At 38.0% G+C, this 24,209-nt stretch overlaps 1 protein-coding gene across 2 annotated transcripts in view; it reads left to right on the forward strand.

Moving 5' to 3' along the window:
* Nucleotides 1–24,209, forward strand: part of PACRG (parkin coregulated) — a 473,831-nt gene that overhangs the window by 177,906 nt on the left and 271,716 nt on the right. The window lies entirely within an intron of this gene.

A 24,209-nucleotide genomic window follows, 5' to 3' on the forward strand; every position in this document is an offset into this window, starting at 1 on the left:
TCCCAAGAATGTTAGGGTTTAAATGACCTTGGGTTTGTTCTCCCACTGACTGTCAAGCTAACATAGCAAACAGCGGTGATTTTTCTTTGGAACTGTCTAGAATTGCAATAGTACTTGACTGACAGAGCTTGATGTCTGCTCTCCCCATCCTTCCCTGTCTCTCTGTCTCTCTTCCCCCCTCCCTTCCTCCTTCCTCCTCCCTCCCTCTCTTCCCCTTTCTCAGCGTTCTACTAGCAAATGTCAATTATCCATGATCAAACAGGAAAGAAAGATGGCATATTCTGTCCTCAAATGTAAATTAACTTTTTCACTAACTGTAGACTTTATACTGCACATATAAGCTGTGGTTTAGTTTTACCAAAACATACAGGCAAAAAATCAGAAATGGGAAATAGTATATGAACTTACTGACACTGTAAAAAATTCTATTAATAATGGTGAACTATTACCATAGAATATCAATTTTTATTTTTTAAAAATTACAATATATGAAAAAATAAAAATTACAATATAGAACTAAATAGCTATAACCTCAATATTTTTCACTTATTTTTTTTACTAATTCAGTAGTAAAAATCATAATGGTTTTCCTTGTGGACATCTGTCTTTAAAAGTAACATTCACCTTTAGAAAGTTTGTGTTCCTGTTGCATAGTAGAATATAATCTAACATGTTAGAGACTGAATAAAGTTTTCATTTTGTATGTGTTGGTACTAAATAGCTCAAAGCAGTAGTCTATTTTACTGTATTTTTAATTAAATTTTCAGCTGCATTAGAAAAGAGAATGATGACTTGGTTATTTAGTTGTCAAACTAATGAAGTAGGTGTTTTGAAATCCCTGACCCTCATGAAATACCTGGGTAATGTATACAAATTTATCTTCAACTTCCCTTTCTTAGACTTACAGACTGGAAAAACAGCCATAAAATGTCCTGATTTTTTGAGTAACCCAAAGTTTCTTAATTTAGAATTGATCGTTCCAAATATCTAAACATTATTTCTATAATTGCACAAACTGTTAGCCTCAGACACTAGGTCATTCTTTCAGTATTTCTGGTGTCCGGTCCTGCATAACTCTTCCCACTAATTAATTCGGAATGATTTCCTTCTCCATCTTATATAGCATTTGTTCATTAACTGAGCAAGTTTTGAGACCTACCATGTACTAGGCACGTGCTTGTCGATGAAACTGTGTTGATGAATAAAAAGCTCATGTCAAGTAGCTTATAGGTGAGTACAGGGAGATAAAAAAAAGAAATCAAATAAATGAAGTGTTATCACAAGTGTCTTAATCCTGTAAATTAGCTCTTATAGTACTTTATAGAGATAATTGTTGACTACTCATGTCATAGCTGGTTTTAACTTTTCATAAATTAAAGATTAGCCTGATATCAGTAATTGAGAATACTAGCAAAATGAACTTAGGATGGTAATTAACCCATCGTGACAAATTGGTTGTAGACCAGCAGCATCTGCTACTGCTGTGTAACTAGAAATATATCAGATACTATGTAAACATAACCAATCATCACTGTTCCATGTAATGTACCTGGATTTAAAAATGAAACTATTTTGACGTTGCCTGTAGTTGTACACACTTACAGGAAGGGAAGCCACAGACAAGAGAGATCAAGAGAGAAAGAAAAGGAACAGGAAAGCAAGAGGGGAGAGGGCTGGATGGGCAAGGTGGGCAGGGCTTCATAAACAGGAGAAAAGGCAAGTGTTGCAGATTCCCTTGGTGCTCTAGAAATCTGTGTTAATGCTCATTTATGTTTTGTGGGGAGACGCAGAAATGGTATATGATTTATTTATGATACTGATCATGTCACAGAGTTTCAAGGTGCTCCCCATCTGGCAGGAAGGAAGCTGCAGGCAGGGGCAGCGGGTGGGGTGGGGGTTACAGTCTTGGCCTCTAGGGGCCTGGGTCAGGCACTGGAAATGTGGGTGTCAGAGGGGAGCCTGGTGGCCTTTTGCCTGCTCTTGTCTCCTTACTTCTCAGGGCAAACACATACCTCATTGCTCTTACCTTGGTCTACTCTTCAACCCCACCCTGTGTCAGGCTGAAGCGTAAGGTCAAGTGGAAGGCAACGCCAAGGAAATAGTCAGGAATATTTACCTGCTGCAAAACTGAGGATCTAAGAAAACAGTAGCATTGAGTTACAGAGAAAGGCAGACATCATAGAGACCAGCTATAGAATAGAATTGCACCATGATGTTTCTTGGCTCAAGATTCCCTATAGGTAGGGATCATTTTCTTTTATCGGCAGGTTTTTCTGTTTTGTGACAGTTTCCTTTTAACCAGTTTAAATTGTCAAATTACTCTCAATCAGCTTCACCACAATACATAGCATCGTTCCCCTTTACCAGGTTGTTAATGTGACACGTTGGTCAGTCCCATGTTATTGTATTAGATTCCTAGGGCTGCTGTGACCAAGGGCCACAGGTTGGGTGGTTTAAAACAACAGTTACTGCCTCCTGGTTCTAGAGGCCAGAAGTCCAAGACGAAGGGGTGGGCAGGGCTGTGCTTCCTCTGAAACCTGAGGTGGGGGGTCCTCCCTGCCTCCTCCAGTGTCTGCTGGTCCCAGAGGCTCCTTGGCTAGAGCAGCATCCTCCCATGGTCACCTGGCTTCCTCCCAGGGCCTCTTCGGAGACCTCAGCGTCCTCCCTCATCCCTCACAGGAGCCTCTGGGTCCAAAGCTCCTCTTTTTGTGAGGACAGCAGTTGTATTAGGTCAGGACCCACCTGACAACCGCATCTTGCTTGACTCCATCTGCAAATAAGGTCACACCATGAGGAACTGGGAGTCAGGAGTTCAACATACCTGTTTTTTTGAAAGGCAGGTAGAAATGGACACAATGTAACCCATAACAGTTACCCAAGTTGTTCAAGTTGGGATGTATTTCTTTACATCATTCATAGAGGTTTATGACGTATTTAACGTGGGTAGTGGGTAGATCTCAGGTGATGTTTTAGAAACACAAATACTTAACTTTTTGTCGGTGAGAGGTTAAAAAAACAAGCAAACATAAGAACCAGTCACTTAGAAGTAGGCTGTAGAGTCAGACTTGTGTTCAAATCTCATTTCTGTTCCTCACTAAAAGTGGGAATGTGGGCTGAACCTCTCGGAGTCTCAGGGTCCTCATCTCATAAATTTGAAGGGGTTAAAATACTTGACCCGAGTAAAATACTTAGCATAGTGTCTTGCACACAGTCAATGCTTTCTTACTGATAGGAGTATTGAAAACTATCATCTCTTTGCTTCTTGCAAAATTTTAATTAGTTTTAGTATAAAAATGTGGCCCATAAGATACTCTCTTATATTTCCTCTTTCTTCCTTTGTAAATGTAGGGCATTTACATTCTGCTCACTGAGGCATGGACCAGCAAACCTGAATTCTTTGCCTGTCTCCTTCACTGTCCCACAGATGGCAGTAGGCTTGCCTGGGCTGGGCTGGACTGGAGCAGGGAGGCTGCACAGACCTGGGACTGTTCCCTGCGCACCCAGAGTGGGAGAGGGGCCTGGGATATCATTTGTCAGAAGCAAGATGAGGATGCAGAAAGCAAGAGTGGAAAATGACAAAAGGATCTCAATATTTAGGGCAGCAAGAGATCAGGAATCCAAGGGTCTCAAACAGGCACCCAGCAGCACCTATTACCAGACACAGGATGAACTGATCTTGCTGGGCCTGGTGACCCTGGGCTCCCAGGGGCACGCGGGAAACAACTGGTGGAAATGAAAGCAATTTCATTGAGATATAATTTAGCAGTAGTCAGACTCGCCCCAAAAGGCTTATCAATGGCACTGGAAGTGTTGTGTCGTTCACTGTCAAGCATGAGCTGGCCTGAGCCAGGTCATTGGAGGGAGGGTTAGGTGAAAGCTCTATGATTGGATTTCAGGAATGTTCTAAAAGTCGTGAAAGACACACTAATTTTTTCCTCCCTGTTAACTGATACCTCACATTCCAAAATTTTAAATAATTGCTGCTGGTTGATATTCTGAAACTATTCTTGTAAAAAGGGGAAACCCTTTAAGCTGCTATTAATCATTTATTGCAATTGTGGGTTTGGATGATGGAGGAGGAAGTTTTGGTAGGGATGGGAGGGTAAGGCCATGAGGCGTGTGAGTTAGGAGCGGGGCCACGGCAGGGGAAGGCCCAGCATCCCCACTTCATCTCCTAACCGCTGGCATCTGTGGCCAGAAGATGAGGGCAGTGCTCTGCTCCCTTCCTAGGGCCACAAAAATGACATTGTAAATGTTGGTTAAGCTTTTTGATAGCATACAAAAGCCATTTTAAATATTTGTGCAGCTGAAATACAATGCATTTACAGTAAAAATCGGAAAAAACAAAAGTTTTTCAAGAGTTTGAGGAAGTTCAGTAACTTGTCACCCTGTCTTCTCCATTGCTCAATGACAAATGTCACTTAATTAGGTTATCTGGTTATTGGTTGTATAGAAGAATGGTTCCAACTGTTTGCAACATTTGGACGTATTACCATCACATGTGTTCCTTAAGGTAAAGGAGTATTATTTTGTTTTTTTCTGGGTTTTATTTTTATTTCATTGTTTACTTATCTTTTTGTCTGACATTGCCATAAAAGAGGATAATTTGAAAAGGTTTTCCTTTCAAAATTAAGAAGCTCAGAACATTAATCTATTGAGTTAAAAAAATCCAAAATTTACTTTAATCGCTAAGGACATATGTCAAGCCACAATCCCAGTAAATAGGATACAAATAGAAATAAGCAGGAGACAGACTTCCAGTCATTTGCTGGAGAAACAGGTAATATACATTCCTTTGAGTGTAAGGGAAGACAAGATGACATTTAGCTGGAATTTCTATTGATACTTTAATTTCATTGTTAAAGATATTAAATTAAAGATATTAAATTTTTTTTCACTAATGATGTAAGACATGCTTTAGGGAGAAGGGAAAGCCATTGAAATCCTGAGAATAATCAGATTTTTGACTGAATGAATCACCTAGCTATCTTCCAGAACTTTAAACAAAAGAAAATAAATGAACAAAAACAAACGGCCATCAATTAGGCCAGTGTGCTTTATGAAACGTTTGGAGCTTTGGTAGTAGTGCTTTGTAAACCTAGCTAGCAAAAGGTTTTGAAAACTATGCCAGCCTTACAATTAACTCAGTTTTATGAAAAAGAATTTCAAATATTCATATTCCATATTAATATTTAAATATTCATTTAAAAACCCATTTTTAAAATGGCTCAGATAAGGATTTTCTACAACCTATCTCATTTGTATGACAGACTGTTGCCCACAGTGGCTCATATACAATTCTTAAAATGAAAACTGAAATTCCTGAGCATACCGGACATGTTTGTGTATTTATACTTGAAAATGAATCACATTTGGTAGGTCATCTGAATGACCTGACCTATGGTCATCATTTTTGTTGAAGCAGCTGTCCCATTTACCCATGCTTTAAAGTATTATTTTGCTTTTAACATTAATTTATTCACTTGGCAAATATTTATCGAGTACCTACAATATGTTGGACATGGTCTTGGCGCTGGGGATATGGCAGTAAACAAACACTCAAAATCCTTTGCTTATGGAGCTCAGATTCAGGTACATGGAGGCAGACAATAAACAAAATGCCCACACAGCTGTGTATTATGGAGCATATCTGAAAGCAATAATTGCTAAAAGATCCATCAGGGCAGGGCGATGGGGAGTAGGGCTGGGAGTAGCTCAGGTAACTAGAGTGGTCAGGGCTAACTGCTGAGCAGGTGACGTTTATGCAAAGACCTGAAGAGAGGAAGGGTGCACCAGACAGGTGCTCCACTGAGGAGGCCCAGCAAGGGGGTGGAGGGCAGGTGTCTGGCCTGTGCTATAAAGAACAAGGAGGCCAGCGTCAGCATGGTCATGAGGCCAAATCCTTGAGACCTGTAGGCCATTGTAAGGACTTTGGCTTTTACTCTGAGTGACAGGGGAGACGGTCCAGGGTTTGAACATAGGAGTAACATGGTCTGACTTACATTTTTGCAGGATCCCTCTGGCTGCTGTGTTGAGAACAGATTGTTAGAGAACAAGTGTAGGAAGAAGGAGGCCAGTTAAGCTTCCCTGGATTAAATGCATTAATCCAGGAGACAAATGTTGCTCACTAGGACCAAGGTACAGATGGTGAAATGTGGTCAAGTCCTGGACATATGGATGTTCCAGCAATATGAAGGAACAAAGGACTCTGTATGTGTGCGCCCAGTCATAACTGTAAAAAAAAAAAAAAAAAGTCACGCTATAGCCTTGTGTTCACAACTTACCTGGCACCTTTAGACTGTGTGGTCCCCCTAGCACCATGGAACCAGTGTCCAATAAAACCCATGAACATTTCCACTCTGTGCCTATTGCCCAGAACCCGTGCACGTCGTCTGTGTACTCGCTTTTGTTCTCTGCAGAGTTCCAAATTTTCTCCCAGCTTTTCACTCTAATATTTAGCGGATTTAACAACTGAATTTTGCTTGCTGGTTTTGGCCTTCTGTGTACACAGTGTGTTCATCCAGGCTTAGCAAGCCCTCACCTGGGCCAGGTGGGCAAGGACTAAAGTTTGCTTCTGGGGTGGATGGAGAATTGTTCAGGAGTTGAGGAGAGAAGAGCCAGCCAAATACAGTTGTCAAGTCTATGGGTAAGAGTTGAGCTGGAAATGGGAGTTAAGACTTCTGGCTAAGACGCGGAGAGGACAATGTTAGTCAGGAAGTAAGAGCCAGTGAGGGAACGGAGCAGGCAGTTCAGAAGCAATTGCTATGAAGGTGACTGCAGCACCCGGGGCTTTCTTGTGTTGGCCACTGGTCACCTAGTTAGTGCATGGGTGGCTGCCTTAAAGCTTGGCCCTGTTCCTGGATGTCAGACCTCATGATTGAATTGGTCTTACCCTTGTACCTGATCCAAAGGTTTAGATTTAGAGCACAGAATTTCCTTCTGAATTTTTAGGAGTACTTTAGTCACTAGTGGCAGAGACATAATTCAAATTGCCTTAAACAAGAAAAGAGAACTTACTGGCTAACGTAACAAAAAAGTGCAGGGATGATATTGCTTCAGGCTTGGCTGAATGAAGAGACACAAACAATGTCGTGAATATTTAGTCTCTTTTTCTATTGTTTAGGTATATTTTCCTTGGTGTTGGCTTCATTCTCAGGTAGCTTAGCAACACCATCAGGAAGACAATTTCTCTTTCCCAATAATTAGAGCCAAATTTAGGATTGCATTTCATTAGCCTGGTCATGCGCCCATGCCAGAATCAATTGCTATGGCCAAGGGAGATGGGATAACTTTTTGGCCGACTGGGGATTGCATGCTTCCCTTGCTGTTGGAATTTTTGCTGTCACTCAGCCCTATGAACTTAGTCATGACACAGATCAGGAAGGAGCTGCTGCACGGTTTGCATCAGTGGTCCATGGGAAAGCTACCCACGACCTTCCTGATAGACTGTGTCATCCCTGTGACCTTCACAGTTTTAGGGCTTTCCAGGAAAGTGTTGCCATTAAGTAAGCTTTCTAGGGGAAGAACCAGATTCCCCCAAACCCTGATTGTCTCATGATTGCAAAATGCCCAGCCCCACACAAGGGTGCCACAGGGTAACTGCAGGGCAGTTGAACTTGTAAATGAAGCACAGTCTAGAGTTTCTACCGTCATGTCTCTACGCATAACTCCAACTCTGTATTTCTACCAGAGCTGCAGCTCCATCTCTTCCTGCATCGTGACCTTTGTAATCCAGTGGTGGAGCAGGCGCCTCAAATTCAACTCCTCTAGCACCAAACTCTTCATCTTCTCCTTTTCTTTCACCACCCCTGACTCTACCACACCCCACATCACATCTGATCTTCTTCTCATTTCCCCAATTTGATTGGTGGCATCTCTTTCTGCCCAGACACCCAAGACTGGAACCTGTGAGTCAGCCCTAGTGCCCCCCACCTTCCCCTATACCATTCCCATTTCTACCCACTTCCCTGGTTCCTGCCTTTAGTGTAATGTCCTTCCAATCAGACCTATACCCCGAACTGGAATGATCTAAGCTGTGAGCAGGAGCATGTATTCCCCTACTTAAAATGCTTTAGTGATTCTTGCTTGCTTACAAGTTAAAGCCCACATTCCTTCTTGGCACACCTAAGGCTCTCTGTGAGCTGGTGACCCCTACCTACCTACCTACCTCTGTTTTCACTTCCACTGTGTGTCCTTATTCAGAGAAACCTAATGTGACCCAGAGTAGGCTAAGTGTCACTTTATATTCTCAGTGGCACTTGGTGCCATCCCTTCATTGGGTTTTGCTTATTTGTTACTAATAACTAGGTTATTCACAATTATTTGTGTGATGTCCTTCATCCCTACCGGTCTGTCATCTCTGTTTTGTTGACCATTGCATCCTAACTGCTGACACATAGTAGTTGCTCAATCAGTCTATAGTGCTTAATATTAATACATGTATTTTAACTGAGGGAATGACACATTTTTAAGTATTTTTTTGTTTGATGGTCTTTTGTAAGGTCCTGAGAATTGCTTATTGCTTTAGTTAGGAAGAACACTGGTAAATTAAATGACAAATGGTATTTTATTGGAATACAAGCTCTTTCTGGCTTATAAGGGATAGGAATTTGTGTAATTACATCAATATTATATGGACATTACACAGTGATTAGGTATATAAATATATCTAAAACTGTATAGTTTCTGGGAAACTTTAACCTAGCTTCTGTAATTATTACACTTAAACTTGACACTATTTATGGTTTCTTTTTTCCTTTAGGACACATTTTATTATACTAAGTGTTTTAAACTGTATAATGCTCAAAAGTGGCACACAATGTGTTTTATTATAGAAATGAATGCTTGCCTTAATAACAGATGCTTCCTATTTGGTGTTTGAAATGAAGAAGCAGATATTTTCCTAGAATAAATCTGGTAGCAGTTTTATTACTAAAACAGAAAAAAATCATTTTAAGGTATCAAATGTGTCTGGTCTGTGATATATCTGATTTCTGAATTCCTACACTGTCATCTTCTATTGAAATCTGAAAGTGTGTTATTAAAAGTTAAACTACGCTCTAGATTGTCTACCTAATTTCATACAGTTTAGTTTAATAGATATGAAACATGTCACATTTTTATGTGGTCTTCATATTTTAGTTACATTTAGAATTTTGATCAATATATTTCCGCAGAACATTAGTGAATTTTCTCTTTTTTAATTATTTTATTTTACATCCTAAAATGTGACTTAACAATATAAATATGTTCTTCAAAAATGAGTCTGTCAAGTAAAAACACTCATAAATTAAAATCAGAATGAAATATAAATGCATATTTTGCAAACTAAATCAGTGTTCATATTAAAAATATTCTATATTCCTTCACCTAACAAATTGGATGCTATTGACAAATATTACTAAAGAATGTTTTCATTCAACTAACATTTTATCTGTGGATTGTTTATATAGTGAGTTACATAGGACCAATCTTTTCTTCTGTCAAGCTGGGTCCCAGGCTGTCATAATTAAGCAGGTTATCGAATCTCTCTGATGGCTTATGTGTCTGTTTATATACTCTTCACAGTGTTTCTCTCTTCCAATATATTATAAAGCCAAATAAATTGGGTCTCTAGCATCGCTTGAGATTATGATGAAGGTAAACATTTGGTTTACCTTCATAAAGTATTATTGGTTGTTCAAAATTAAAGATATGTGTATATACATTAGCCTAATATTTATTTTATGAAATTATAATGAGGTCGTTATATAATCTACTTTGCCAAGAATATTGTCAAAACAAACAAACAAACAAAAAACTGTACCTGTCTTCCTCACTGAAATATTGTGATGATTAATGAGACATTTGTACTTAGATTGTGCAATTCTTCCAGAAGTCTCAAAGCAAGAACAAGATAGCACTTTCTTTTAAAGGCATACGCTTTACTGTCAAACCAGACTTATAGCAGTCAGAATGATACACATTTCTGAGTTAACTTCCTGCTTTCTTGGCCATGTCAAATTATTGCTGTTTCAATGTGACAGAAGTCTAGTAATGAAGGACCACGTAGGTGGAAAAAAATTCTTACCCAACTTTCAATCAAATGATAGAACACAAATATATAGTATTCAAAGAAAAGAAAGCCAGACACTCAGGCTATATATAAATTAAAAATTTAGAAACAAATTAATAGACCAGAGTCTTACCTATATCTTACTTGTTTCCTAACTTTAAGTTAGACCCTAATAGAGGTACTATAACTAATTTTATTCACTCAAATAATATTTGGTAGATATTTTAATCTTATGAACCTCAAATAAAGCTACTCATCACGGATTACTCTTCATTAGTGATCAGATACTCGGGACAGAAAACCAGGAGTCAGCCTTGGTTTCCCCCTCCCCAGCCCTCTCACCTTTAGGCCTTGGTGAGAACCCTGATGCCAAGCATGTCATCGCCAAACCTGCCTCCGATCCAGCCCTTCTCTCCACGGCCATTGCTACCATCATCACCTCTTGGCTTGACCGATGTAGCCCTTGTCACTCCACTTTCTCGCATGCCACCCAGCTACCCTGCCATCCCAAATCCACAAGAAACAAAAGTGAGCTTAAAGTGTCACTCGATCCCATGCTCCACTGCAAGGACTCTCCTGTGTATTTATTGTTAAAGTCTAAGCTCTGTACCCAGCCCCCGGCTGCCTCTTGCTCACCAAGTTCTGTCCACATTGGCATTTTCAGTTCCTTAAAGACCTCGGCTGTTTCCTCCTGGAGGGCCTCTGCACGGAACGGCCAGCTCTTTCCCATCACTCAGGTCTCCGTGTAAATGTCACCGCCTCCGAGAAGTCCTTCTTGCCCCCTTACGTAAAGTTCGTTGTCGCCGTCTCCCACCCCACCGTATCATCTCAGTTGGAATTTATTATGGTAAATGCTGTGACTGAAGCAAAAAGTGTCTCCTCTAGTGCATTGATTGTGCACAGATTGTCACTGTTTGTCTGCCTATCTGCTGCATGTCTCTCCAGGAGAATGTCAGCGCTCTCTGAGCGCGGGAAACACACCCCGGCTCAGTGCCGGGCACCGCGCCTGCGCGCAGCATCCCGGGATAAACGAGCGAACGGCCAGATGACAAGCGCTGTTAGGCTGGAGGGCCTGGTGGCTCCCGTGCCTAGCATATTTATATAGAGTTAGTTGGCTGTGCGTTTTGACAGTGGGTTTTTTTTTTTTTTTTTCTCTGCATGCTTCCATGACATAGAAATAGTTCCTTCTCATTGAGTTACTTGTTAGTAAAGTGGGCCTCAGTTTCCTCACCTGAAAGAAAGATTATTTACTTCTAGAGTAAATAATCACCAAGTACTCTTCCAGCTCGGACATCCTCAGCTGCTGGGAACGTGTCCTCGCCGCCTATCCCAAAATGGCTTGAAATGCAAAATGTAGCTAAGGAGTCTCTTCCTCGATGAAAGAATGAGCACAGTCTCAGGTAGCTGGGGGAGCACATTGATATTTCGGAGCTATGTTTTGGGCATATAGGTAGGTTCTGCAGAGCGCCTTGTCTTGTAGGAGCTGACTGCATTGAAACTGCCATGGGCCACCTGGTCCCCCTCTTCTCATTTGGCAAGAATCCTGGCTACGGATGAAGAAACCAGCTGCTTTCCTCTGTAGTGAAAAAGCACAACAATGTTTATACAGTTTCCCGACCTCTCTTTCCCCACCTACTTTCACCCCTACCCCTTCCTCACCCAAGGAGAATCTTGCCAAATAGATATCAGATGAAGAAAAACGCTTCTCTGTACCTCCGGCCTGAGACTAGTTTCAGTGGTAATGATGAACAAATTGATGGCATTGAAGGATTATGTATATCACAAGAGAAAAAAAGTTTGACCTCCTTAGATATACAAAAAATATACCTTGAGAGACCATCAGTAAACTGGACAAAGTGGATATCAAAGACACTTATAATATTGATAATGAGGCTCCAGTTGTGTATTCATTGATCTATGGTGAAATAGCCAAATGGTTCTGAATAAAGGTCATCACGGTAACTGAAGATGAAGATGATGTTCACACTGCAAAAAGTGTCTATAGGCGATATGGTAAACGTGTGGTTGGCTTATTGAAGGACTCAGAGCATTTGTCATTCATAACAGAACAAGAAATAACGACACTTTATAAAATCAAAGAAAGACTTTGGAGACAAAAATCATCGTTAATGAGGCAAATGACTCTGGAGGAAACACTTTAGAAAGACATCCAGCAGAATGCCTTCTCATTTCTAGAGGACCCACTTCCTAGCCCTGCAACTGCTTTTGATGTTTCTTATCAAATAAAATAATAAAATAAAATACACTGTACACTAACCTTTTAATAAAAACACAGCGTCTTATGCAGAAACCAGGAGCCCGCCCTTGTCTGATGTTGCTGTGGTTTAAAAGCTGACACAGGTATTTCTCCACTCATGGAGACTGGCCTGTTCCTGTCTCTGGAACGTATTTTCACCTTGTAGGGCTTCCTTCTTCACTTTCACTGTGTATAGTTGCTTTCCTTTCTGTAACAAAAATTGTTTTTTGTGGGGGAAAAAGAAAAGAAAACGCTTCTCATTAGTTGTCTGCTCAAAACAACTCTGGAAGCAATCCTGGGACATACCGCAGTGTCTTTTCACAGCCCTTTATCTCCTGAAAGTTGTGGGGAGAGCTAAATTAAAGTTGCTCACCATTAATCCTTGTTCCCAACACTATAAATCAGAGGAATGAAATACTTCTCATCACAATTCAGATCCCAAACAGGTAAAAATTACAACATAAAACAAAATTTAATACTGGCATTGCCCCTGTCACCTAAGCCATATATTCTGACTGAAGTAATCAACAAGGGGCATGCTTGTGCCGTAACTCAACAATTGTTTCACAGGCTGCGGGGTTCGTAAATACATTCCGTCTTTAACATCCTCATACTTAAAAACAAGTTTGGGAAAGATGTGGACATCATTTTTGCTTGACTCTTAAAACTGCAATAGTTTTGATCCAGTCTCCCGCGACTGTTTTGCAATTTCCCTTTGTATTGACAGCTTCTGTAACACAAATTTAGGTTGTAAAGACAGAACTTTCTTCACTGTCACAGAGCATTCTTGGTGAAGGCTTTTTATTTGCAAGTTGCACTTGACAAGAGTTTTAGAGAGGTAAGGTGGCAAAATAAAGACTTGGACAAGGAGTCAAAGGAGCTAAACTCTGTTTGCGGGCCCTGGTATTGATTTGTGGAACCTTGTGTCATTTCCCTGTCTGGGCTTCAGCTCTGCCATTTACAAAATATGGATTATAGACCATATTGTCATTCTGCGTAACCCATGAAGTCACTCATTATCGATAAAGAGCCAGCGCTGATCAAATGTGTCAGCCTCATACAACCACAGAAGTATTATAATCTGTAAGTGAGCATTTATAGAGCTTCCCAAGTACCTTGGGAGGAAACCAAAGAATTTGTTTGAGTGTCTGAGCACAAAGAATTTATACACCACATAAAATAAAAAACCACTAAAGTGTCACAGGCTCAAATTCCCTCACGATATCCTTTCTGGGGATTGTAGATTCACGGTAGGCATGCGTCTTCCTCCAGAATTGCACCCTAAATTTCAGAAGTTCAGGTAAATGGGGCAACTACTTTACTAGAAAATGTGGGTCAAAAAGAAAACAGCCTGACTCCAGAGTAAATTTTATCAGATAAGGTTTTTAATTTTATGAAAAATACAAACCAACCATTCTTTCCATACAAATACCACTAGGGATGGGGGGGCACAAGCATCTCTGTGGTTAAGTCCTGCTCTGCCCCAGCTTCCATTAGGTAGAGGAGGAAGCTCTTCCAACCCCTGAGTATTCCTGCATCTCTGAGGACCCTGTAAGGGGAGCTGCCATATATTTGGTGCTGCCTTTCCTTTTCCTTCCTGGTGTCTCTTTGTTTGCTCTGTCACCACAGGGCTCACAATTTTCTCAAGAGACACCTGCATCTCAGGCTAACAGGCCTCTCTCACTCTGTGGCCACATGTTGTTGTGAGAGCTCTGACCCCCACCTGAGGACAGGCAGGATGACAGGGGGCAGAACACGGGGCTGGGAATCTGCAACCCAGCATCCGGCCCTCCCTCTGTCCATCACAGGTCCTAAGACTTTGGTGAGTCTCACGTTTGCAAGATCTCAGTTTCTTTATCTGTATGGCAAAGAGATTGGATGAAGTGATCTTGACATAATTTCTACCTCTGTAATGATTCATTATAAAATAATATATGCCTTCAGCTTCGTGTAGACCAGTTGAGGAATGAAGCTTCTTAAAGCCATTTATTCCTCTACCATCTGACTAGTACATGTAGGAAAGTCTTAAAAGATTCCCTTCTCCAGTCATCCAGTTGAGTCTGCTTCAGTTTCTTCTGAAATTTTACTTCTTTTGGTAGCTCTTTATCAGGGTCAGATCCTGCACAGTCCACTGTGACCTAAATAAGCAGTGCCCTCTCCATTAATACCAGTACTGAATTACATACCCTGCAAATGCATTGACTCAGCTTCTTCTCTGTTATAAATCATGCACTAAACAGATCATTTCAGTGCATCCCCTGCGCTTCCAGAAGATTGGGCATATCAGTCAAAGTCACCTTCATCCCCTGGTTCCATAGGCGCAGCACCCATTGAAGTTAAAGCACGGTCTTCTCCCAGGATGAAGGCTGACAAAAATCCCTTAACATACCTACTGAGCATGGCTAGTGCTCTCTATGGATTCTAGATAGTGGCCGTATGGAAGGATGAAGAACTGTCCTCTCAATATTTGCCACCATCTGACTGGTCTTGTATGTCTAACACCTTATAATGGGAAACAATGTGCTCTGAAACATGAGAATTCTGGAATCATATAGCTGCTATAATAATTTTTTAAATTTAAATGCTTATTATGGCCTTTAAGAATCCCAGGTATTTAATAATACTTATATAATGTTTAGTATATTTCCAAGAGCTTTATATTTAATTATGAATGGCCTTGTTGGGGATATATGATTATTATTATCTCCATGTTACAGATGATAAAACCGTGTCATAGAGAGCTTAGTCACTTGCTCTTCTTACAACTAATTAGTATTGAGTGTGACTTGAACCTGTCAATCCAACTCCAGAATCCATGGTCTAAGCCAATACCCTACCATTCAGGGCTCAATAATAATGGCTGTGTTGCCCTGGGTGGTATGATCGAGTCTTGTAGAAATGAGATTTATGATACTTAGGATCTGTTTTCTGACTTTTGCTGAAAACTTACAAAAAATATGTGAATGTGGTGAGAATTCAAGAGCATCACTACAACAGTCTGAGCTGGCTTTGTTACATTCTCCCTGCCTACTAAGGTGTCTAGACACTCGGTCCCTGTTGGTTGAGGGACTAGAGGTATATAAGCCAATAAATGGTAACTCAAACTGTAAGAGGGACTCAACCACCATCAAATAAATTGCTACCGTGAGCTAAGCTTAATTATCTTAGTCAGAAATAATTAAAATACCATATTGTAAATATAAATAGGCCCCAATATATGGCAAAGGAGTAGTATGTATTAAAGGTTGCTAAATTTAAAACATGTCTTAAAATACAAGGTGATATTGTAGTAAGTGCTGGAGAACTATACAAGAAATTAATCATCTGTTCTTTACCAAAATTCACTTGTATAGGATCTGTTCTTTGTGTTTTCTTTTATACTTTAAGTGCAACAAAGTGTTTACAAAGCATAAAGCACTATGCTCATTTTTCATGTTTTACCTTAGCTTTTCCATTTATGTTTTTGCGCTCTACACCACTTCTCACTGAAGACAAATTTGCTGACATGTAACATAATCATTTCTTCTCTTAGTTACTCAATTCTACTCTACAATTTCAATTTTTGGATATTAAAAATTAGTTTTAATCGCCTCAACATTTTTAATTCATATAGCTTTGTTTTTAGGAATAGGCGATTCTAAAACAAATATTTCTATCCAAATAAAATCTTTAGTAGGTTTTTCCTCCCTCCCTTTCTCCTTTCCTTCCTTCTCTCCTTCTTTCCTTCCTTCCACAAATACTATTAAAGTCCTGCCTTACCAAGCACTATGCTGCGGACACAAAGATGTAAAGTTACAAACCTGCTCCTCAGGAATTCACACTTCCAGTGAGGAGGAGGACAGAATGTGTTACCAGAGCACAGAGTAGGCAGGAGGCCGGGAAGGGCTGGCTTCTGAGATGGGATTTGAAGCACGAGCAGACATTTGTGCAGATGCACCGCGTGGGGGAGGCTGAGCAGAAAGAGGGCAAGATGAACAGAGCAAGTATGTATTTGAGAAATCCTGAAACCAAGATGCAATGAGCGATTCACTGTCCTGAGAAATGGTAGTGAGAGGCACAAGATGAGACCAGGAGGGGTGTTTGGTTCTAGAATAACAAAGGTATTGGGTATCATGTTTAAAAATTTAAATTTTATTCTGAGGCTTAAAAGAACCATTAGAGATTTTTAAACAGAGGAAGAAAACTGTTTTGAGTTTTAACAAAATAACTTTGGAAACAATTAAAAGAATGAACGGCAGCTGAATGATGCTGGGAAGGTGCCTAATGGTCTAGCTATGATGAGAACGGAGTGAAATAGTCGTACCATGGATGGAAAGATGGGGAAAAGTTGGAGAGATAGCTTTAAGTAGAACTTCCAGGGCTTGAAACCTACCAGAGTTGAGGGGTAAGAAAGGTAGTTGAGGATCGTCTTTGCGTTTCTACATTGAATGGCTTGGCAGGCAGTGCTGTCGAGAGACACAGGAAGGGCAGGCTGTACCCAAAGATAGTCAGGCTTAAAAATGTTGAGATTGAACAGTAGTGATATATCCAGATTAAGTATTCAAGTCATTGCCACCAAAATTTGAACTAAGGCCCATATGTCTGGCTTCATTTTCATTAATTACCATTGTTTTAGAGAATCTAACTAATGTAATAATATTAAAAATACAAAGCAAATATTGAAAAGAAGAAAAATTAATTTTGTCATATGATGATATCACATTAACACAACCACCAGGATGAACTCAAAATATTAAACTAAATACCATTAGAAGTACCAAAAGAATTTAGTGAGGTGAGTAGATATAAAATAAATATGCAAACTGAAAGTGTTTTTCTTTATAGTATCAATAACCTACTGGTTATTGTAACTGTACAATTCCTAAGAAAATTATAGTGAGTCCTGCAATTTTTACAGGACTCAAGTAAACTAGAAAAATTTATTAAGTGAGGAAAACATAATGATATTTCAGATTAATACATTATTTATTATATAAATATTCAAAATTTTGTACAGCTAAAGATACCTTAAATATAGATAAATGATGAAGGATAGACCCAGAGAAAATATGTGTAAACATTTGACAGGCAATTAACATCATTAAAACACAAATAGCTCCTTCAAATTGACTATAAAAAGATATATAGCACAAATACAAACAGAAAAATTGTAATAAGTAATATATAAGCAAATATAACTTTTAACATAAAACTTGGCCTTTTAAACTCAAAGTTAAGAATGTGAAAATTAAACATACTAATGAGATACCATTTTTGGCTATTAAATCTGCAAAATTTAAAAAAATCTTATAACATTAAGTCCTAGCAATGGCTGGGCTATTTAGCTGATAAGTTGAGTGTGGCCATTGAAATACTAACATTCACTTCTTACGTATTTGCTGTCCTGAGTTCCCTTCTCATGCAAGAACCCCATCCCACCTTTCTTTGACTGGCCAAACCCTTCCAACTTCAAGGTGGAGTAAATAGAGGGTTAATTCATGGCACCTGAATGTTTCTGAATGTTCCTCCCTTGCTTGTAATTATACATTTACAATATTATCCCTGGGTGTGAGTATAGCAAAATGGGTACTTCTTTATACTGCAGGTGGGAACATGAATTGAAAACTTTTTTGAAAAGTTATATGACTATGTTCATTAAAACTTAGTATGTGCTTATTTTTTAACACCTCAACCCCACCTTATTTTTTAGTTTTATAAAAATAAAAGCACTAGCATATAATGATATATGTAAATAGCAAAAACTACAAACAACACAGATGCTTATCAAGTAGAAAATAGCTAAAGAAATTATAATATTATATATTTCTACAGTGGAATATTATAGCTATTTAAAAGAATAGATTAGATTTTTGTATATTGACTTACAAAGATGTTGATAATGCCTGATTATAAAACATAATGTGCAGAGTAATATGTATTTTTTGCTTAGAAGAGTATCAGTTTTTTTTTTAGAAAAAGAAAAAATACATCTATTTATGTCTCTTACACACACACTCACAGGGTAGACATAAGTCTATATTGCCTGAGGATTAAGATGTACGAACAGGCAGACCCCAGTTGTGAAGGAATGGGTGAAAGGGATATGTGTTGGGTATTAACTTTCTCTTTATATAATTCTGTATCTAATGATTTGTTTTAATCAGCATTTTACTTTTGCCCTTCCAAAATTAGTAGAAACACAAGACAAAGAGAAGTCTAGGAAAGTACGTTCTCCAGAGTTGAAGCAAAATGGTGATTATAATATAGCATTACAAATTAAAGACAAATTATATTATTTGTTAATAATACAGAAGAGAAAAGAAAAGAAAAGAATAAAAATTTAGACTCACAAAATAGTAAAATGTTTTGTTCAACTAACCAATTTCCTCTAGAACATAGATTTTTAACATTTTTAAGTGTGAATCACCCTTGGAGGAAGCAGATAAAACTCTTTTCCCAGGTAAAGGTGTCTGAGTTCTCAAACCCATAAATTGCATAGAATTGCATAGATTTGATAAATCACCATTATTAAGCCTTCTGATTAATTTTTAATTAAAAACCATTGTAAATACGTTTAAAACAAATATTTCTTATATATGTTCTCTTTTCTCATTGTTTTTGTAATAACCTGTATTTAGTATCATCTGCTTTTTTAAGGAAGAGTGTGTTTATTTCAGTACTAAAGATTTAGAACTAATTCAACCCTATTTTACCACCTCTGAAACCTTCCACTCCATTTTAACTGGGGGGAGATGGTATCTCATTGTGGTTTTGATTTGCATTTCCCAATGATTAGTGATGTTGTGCATTTTTCATACACCGATTGGCCATTTGTATGTCTTCTATTAAGAAATATCTATTCAAAAAAAAAGAGAGAAATGTCTATTCATATCTTTTGCCCATTTTAATTGCATTATTATTATTATTGCTATTGAGTTGTTTGAGTTTCTTATATATTCTGGATATTAACCCCTTGTCAGATGCAGGCAGAGTTTGATAATATTTTCTACTATTCTGTAGGCTGTCTCTTCACTGTGTTGATTGTTTCCTTGGCTGTGCAGAAGCTTTTTAGTTTGATATAATCCCATTTGTCTATTTTCACTTTTGTTCCCTACATTTTTGAGGTCTTATCCAAAATATCCTTGCCACAAATATGAAATTTTGTCATTTATGACAATAAGGATAAACCTAGGGAATATTATGTTAAGTGAAGTCAGTCAAGCAGAAAAGGACAAATAGCACATGCTCTCGTATGTGGGATCTAAAAAAGTGTATCTCATGGAAGTAGAGAATAGAATAGTGGTGACCTAAGGCTAGAGAGAGTAGGGGTTCAGGGGGATGCAGAGATGGGGAGAGGTTGGTTGGTGGGTACAAAGTTACAATTAGATAGAAGGAATAAGTTCTGGTGTTCTCTTGCATAATAGGGTGATTATAATTAACAATAATGTATTATATATTTCAAAATAGCTAGAAGAGAGGATTTTGAATGTTCTCATCGCAAAGAAATGACAAGTGTCTGAAGTGATGGATATGCTCATTACCCTGTTTTGATCATTACACAGTGTATGCATATATCAGTACCTCACACTATACCCCATAAATATGTATAATTATGATACATCAATTAAAAACAAAAGTTTAAAAACAAAACCTCTCCACTCCAACCAAACCAAACTATTGCCAATTCTCCAAATGCTGTCTAAATTCTGGGATTTTATTTCTTTGATCACCTTTGCCTCTGCTTAAAATATCCCTCTTGTCACCCTTCGTCACTCCAACTATTGTTTTCTGCCCAGTTCTACTCATTCTTCCAGTCCCAGTTCCAACACCATCTCTGCAGTAAAATCTTCCCCTAGTTCCTCATTTGGAATGCATCTCGCTATCTTTGTTTGTATTTCCATCATGTTTCTTAGCACATGTATATACCATTATAATTGTATAGATGTCTCATCTCATCTCCTATGCCATTAGGTCCTTTAAAGTAAAACTCGCATCTTGATTATTTTAAATCTTCCATAATTCCCACTCCAGGGTTTTGTAAGTCATAGGCCCCAGTAAATGCCAAATTGAATTGACTTTGAGCTAACTTCAGTGTCAACCTGAAGCAAAATGTTTTTTTTACTTTGGGTTTTTATTATGCAGTTTGCTTTTTCTGTACAAACATGTCTTTATCTACACAAATAGTTTATAATTCTTATTCCTAGCTTTCAAATTGTGTCCTACTTTAGATGATTCTAATAAATGATATCTATTTAATAAAAGAATAGTGAATGTTATTTTTACTATTTCATTTATAAATTAGCCCCATTTTAAGTGGTGCTAATTAAAATTAAAATTACTTTTAAATTTTTTGATGTACTTTCATCTCCTAGACATTTGAAATTTTAGTATAATTTTATAATTACATGAATTTTTTTAGCTTTACTTTGGGGTATAATTTTTTGGTTTCTTTCCTATCATAATAAATAATGTATACAGCAAAGAATACTAAAGATAGATTAACGCAACTTTAATACCATTGATGCACTTTATATTTAACAGTAATTAGGAAGTACCTAAAATTGGCAAATAATATTCAGAACAGAAAAATAAGACTTAAAAAATAACAAAAATTCATTAAAACTGCCCAAAACTTATAGTTTAAAAGAATAAAAGCCTGAGAATTTTAGAAATATATATGGTTTAGTGGTGGCATTTAACAGGTGGTCAATATATTAGTTTCTTTCATTCAGCAAATTCATACTGTTAAGAAGTTTCAAGCTTTTCCCAATACTAGTTCTTATCAAAATTATGTGAAACACACACACACACACACACACACACACACATTTCCAATGTAATTACTGGCCTAAGTTTAATTATACTGCATGCATATTTCATGTCATTAGGCCCCAGTCACAAGTTTATGCCTAATATTACACAGTCAATTCCCCACTCTTTTACCTAGTCACTGAAAAATAAAAATAAAAAATTTTCATTCCCTTGGCTTTTCAGTAGGGGCAGTGGAGATCTAATTACTTTCTTGCCTTACATTAAGAAAAAATTTCAATTTGATGCTACCATGATGTTTTTCTATATCAGGATTAAGTAAGATAGGTTCAGAAGTGAATCATAAATATGGCAGAATTGGAGAATTACAGTAATACTCTGGTTGTATACATGTGTTTGCTATTTGTTTAAAATCTCCAAGAATATTGATATATAAATATTTTCCATTTTAGAGACATCCTCTGGAATACCAACAGGGAAATATTATTTTATCTACTCAACCTGCAGGTAGAGAACTAAATGCAGGAGGATAATTAGCCCATTGAAGATCTGACTTTGTCAAACTTGCATCAGTTTTGTGGAGGACATTTCATATTTTTCTGATACAAATATTAGTAATATATGGCCCTACCTTTAGAAAGATCTCACTAAATTTACCCATAGTAAACTATTGTGCAAAAAATGGTGGCAATTGCTATGATAGAAGTATAAATATCACGAGAATAGAAAGCAGGAATGAGGAGCTATTATTTTTAAATTGAGGAAGGATGTTGTGAATTTCACTAAGGAGACATACTGGGACTGGAGTAGAGATTTAACTGAATGAAGAAGAGAAGGGTCAGTCTAGGTAGAGACAGCAATGGGGCAAGGTCACGGAGGTGTACTTGAAGAATAATGGATAGTTCAGCGTAGTGGGAAGCTAGGATGCTGGAGGTGAGAAGGAGACTATTGCAGTGAAGCTGGACAGATGGGTCTTCATGGGACAGCCTTAGGATGGCAAGATGAATTCAGTTTTCATTTATAGGGCATGAGTGGCCAGCCACACAGCTGTGTGGGAGAGAAAGCTGTTTTGGACAGGATCAGCTAGATTCTGCAGAAAGCTATATTCTCCGTAGCTATTCTATGGAGAATACAGAGAAATAGGTAATCTTTGAAATGTTTACAGACTTTAGTGGAGTAATTCCATTTCTTGGAGTTTATCCTAAGGAAACAAATGGATGTACTGAAAGAGCTTCATGTGTAATAGTATTCATTAAAATGCCAAACAATAAGGAGAATGGTAATACAAGCTATGATGCAGGCACTTAATGGAATCTTAAGAAAACATAAATTTAAGAGTTTACAAAGAGCTTTTAATAATGTGAGAAAAATAACAGGCTGCAGTAAAAGAAAAAGCAAAACAGAAAGGTGTAAGTATGGCTTGATCACAATATTTTAACAAAATTTTGTGTAGGAAAATCCTAGAAGGAAAGGTACCAAAATGGTTAAGCACGAGCTAAGGAGTGGTGAGACGGTTGGTGATTTTTTTCTTTCTACAACAGTGTTCAATACATTTCTCTCAGCATTTATGAGTTATGCAGTGTAAAAAGTTCAATACACTTTTTTAATGGCCCCATCAAAAATAGGTGATTCCACTAATACCCTGGCAAGACGAGAACCAGGCTCTGACAGTTTGAATGCAGAGAAGGGGACAGGTTCAGATTTGAGACAGAACATTGTTCTCATGCACGAGAATAAGAAAGACCTGAGGCAGAGATGACACTACAGCTCTGACTTCTACAGCTGTCTAGATGATGATGTTCTAGGTTACAACAAATGCAAATGCAAGAGAAGCAGGGTCAGAAGAGGAAGAAACTTAGTAAGTTTCATACTGGATGTGTTTATTTGGAGGATCCTTTAGATATCCAATAGATGCACACTAATGGCAGACGGAGATAAAAAGTACAGTCATCCCTCAGTATCTGTAAGGGATTGGATCTAGGAACCCTGAAAATATCAAAATACATGAATGCTCAAGTCCCTTCTATGAAATGGTGTAGTGTTGGCACATAACCTATGCACATCCTCCCATATACTTTAAATCATGACTAGATTACCTATAATACCTAATACAATGTACATGCTATATAAGTATTTGTTATACTGTGTTATTTGGGGAATAATAATAAGGAAAAAAGTCTGTACATGTTTAGTACAAATACAAGCATTCATTATTTTTTTTCTGAATATTTTCAATCCTTGGTTGGTTGAATCCATGGATATAGAAACCATGGATATGGAAGGGCTGATTGTATTCAGTACTTTGTTAGTTTTTAAGGCTGAATAGTATTCCACTGGATGTATATACCACATTTTCTTTGTCTATTTATCTGTTGAAGGACTTTTAGATTGTTACCATATCTTGGCTATTATGAATAATGCCTCAATGAACATAGGAGTGTAGGTATCTCTTTGTGATCCTAATTTCAATTCCTTGGGATGTATAGCCATAAGTGGGATTGCTGGATCACATTATATTGATCAAAGGGTACAAAATTTTAGTTATACAAAAATTATTTCTAGAGATCTAATGTATAGGATGGTAAAGATAGTTAACAATACTTTATTTGTATACTTGTAATTTGCTAAGGGGATAGATCTTAAATATTCTCATCACACACAATGGTAACTATGTAAGGTAATGAATATGTTAATTAGGTTGATTATGATGATTATTTTACAGTGTATACATATATCAAAACATTTATTGGTTCACCTTAAACATATACAATTTTTATATGTCAATGATATCCTAATAAAGCTGTTTTTAAAAAAGTGGTCAGTACTGACAATGATACAATAAAACCACCACTTTCAGGTCCCATGTTGGAGGTGATGAAAAGTAATTTGGTAATATGTTCATGCACTTCAAACCAAATATAGAAAATTCATTATGCGCTTTGATCCAAAATAGACCCAGCACTGGGGTTCAGGATGACTGACTAGATGCAGCTACTACATGTCTCCTCCATGGAGAGGACCCAAAATAGCAAGTAGATATTCATACTTTGAATACAGCATCTGAGAGAGAGTGCTGGGATTCAACAGAGAAGCAACAGGAAGCACTGAAAGCAAAGGAGAGGGAAGCGGGGCAACCTGCTCAGCTGGAAT

Source organism: Eulemur rufifrons, chromosome 15, assembly GCF_041146395.1.
Source record: "Eulemur rufifrons isolate Redbay chromosome 15, OSU_ERuf_1, whole genome shotgun sequence".
Lineage (NCBI taxonomy): Eukaryota > Metazoa > Chordata > Mammalia > Primates > Lemuridae > Eulemur > Eulemur rufifrons.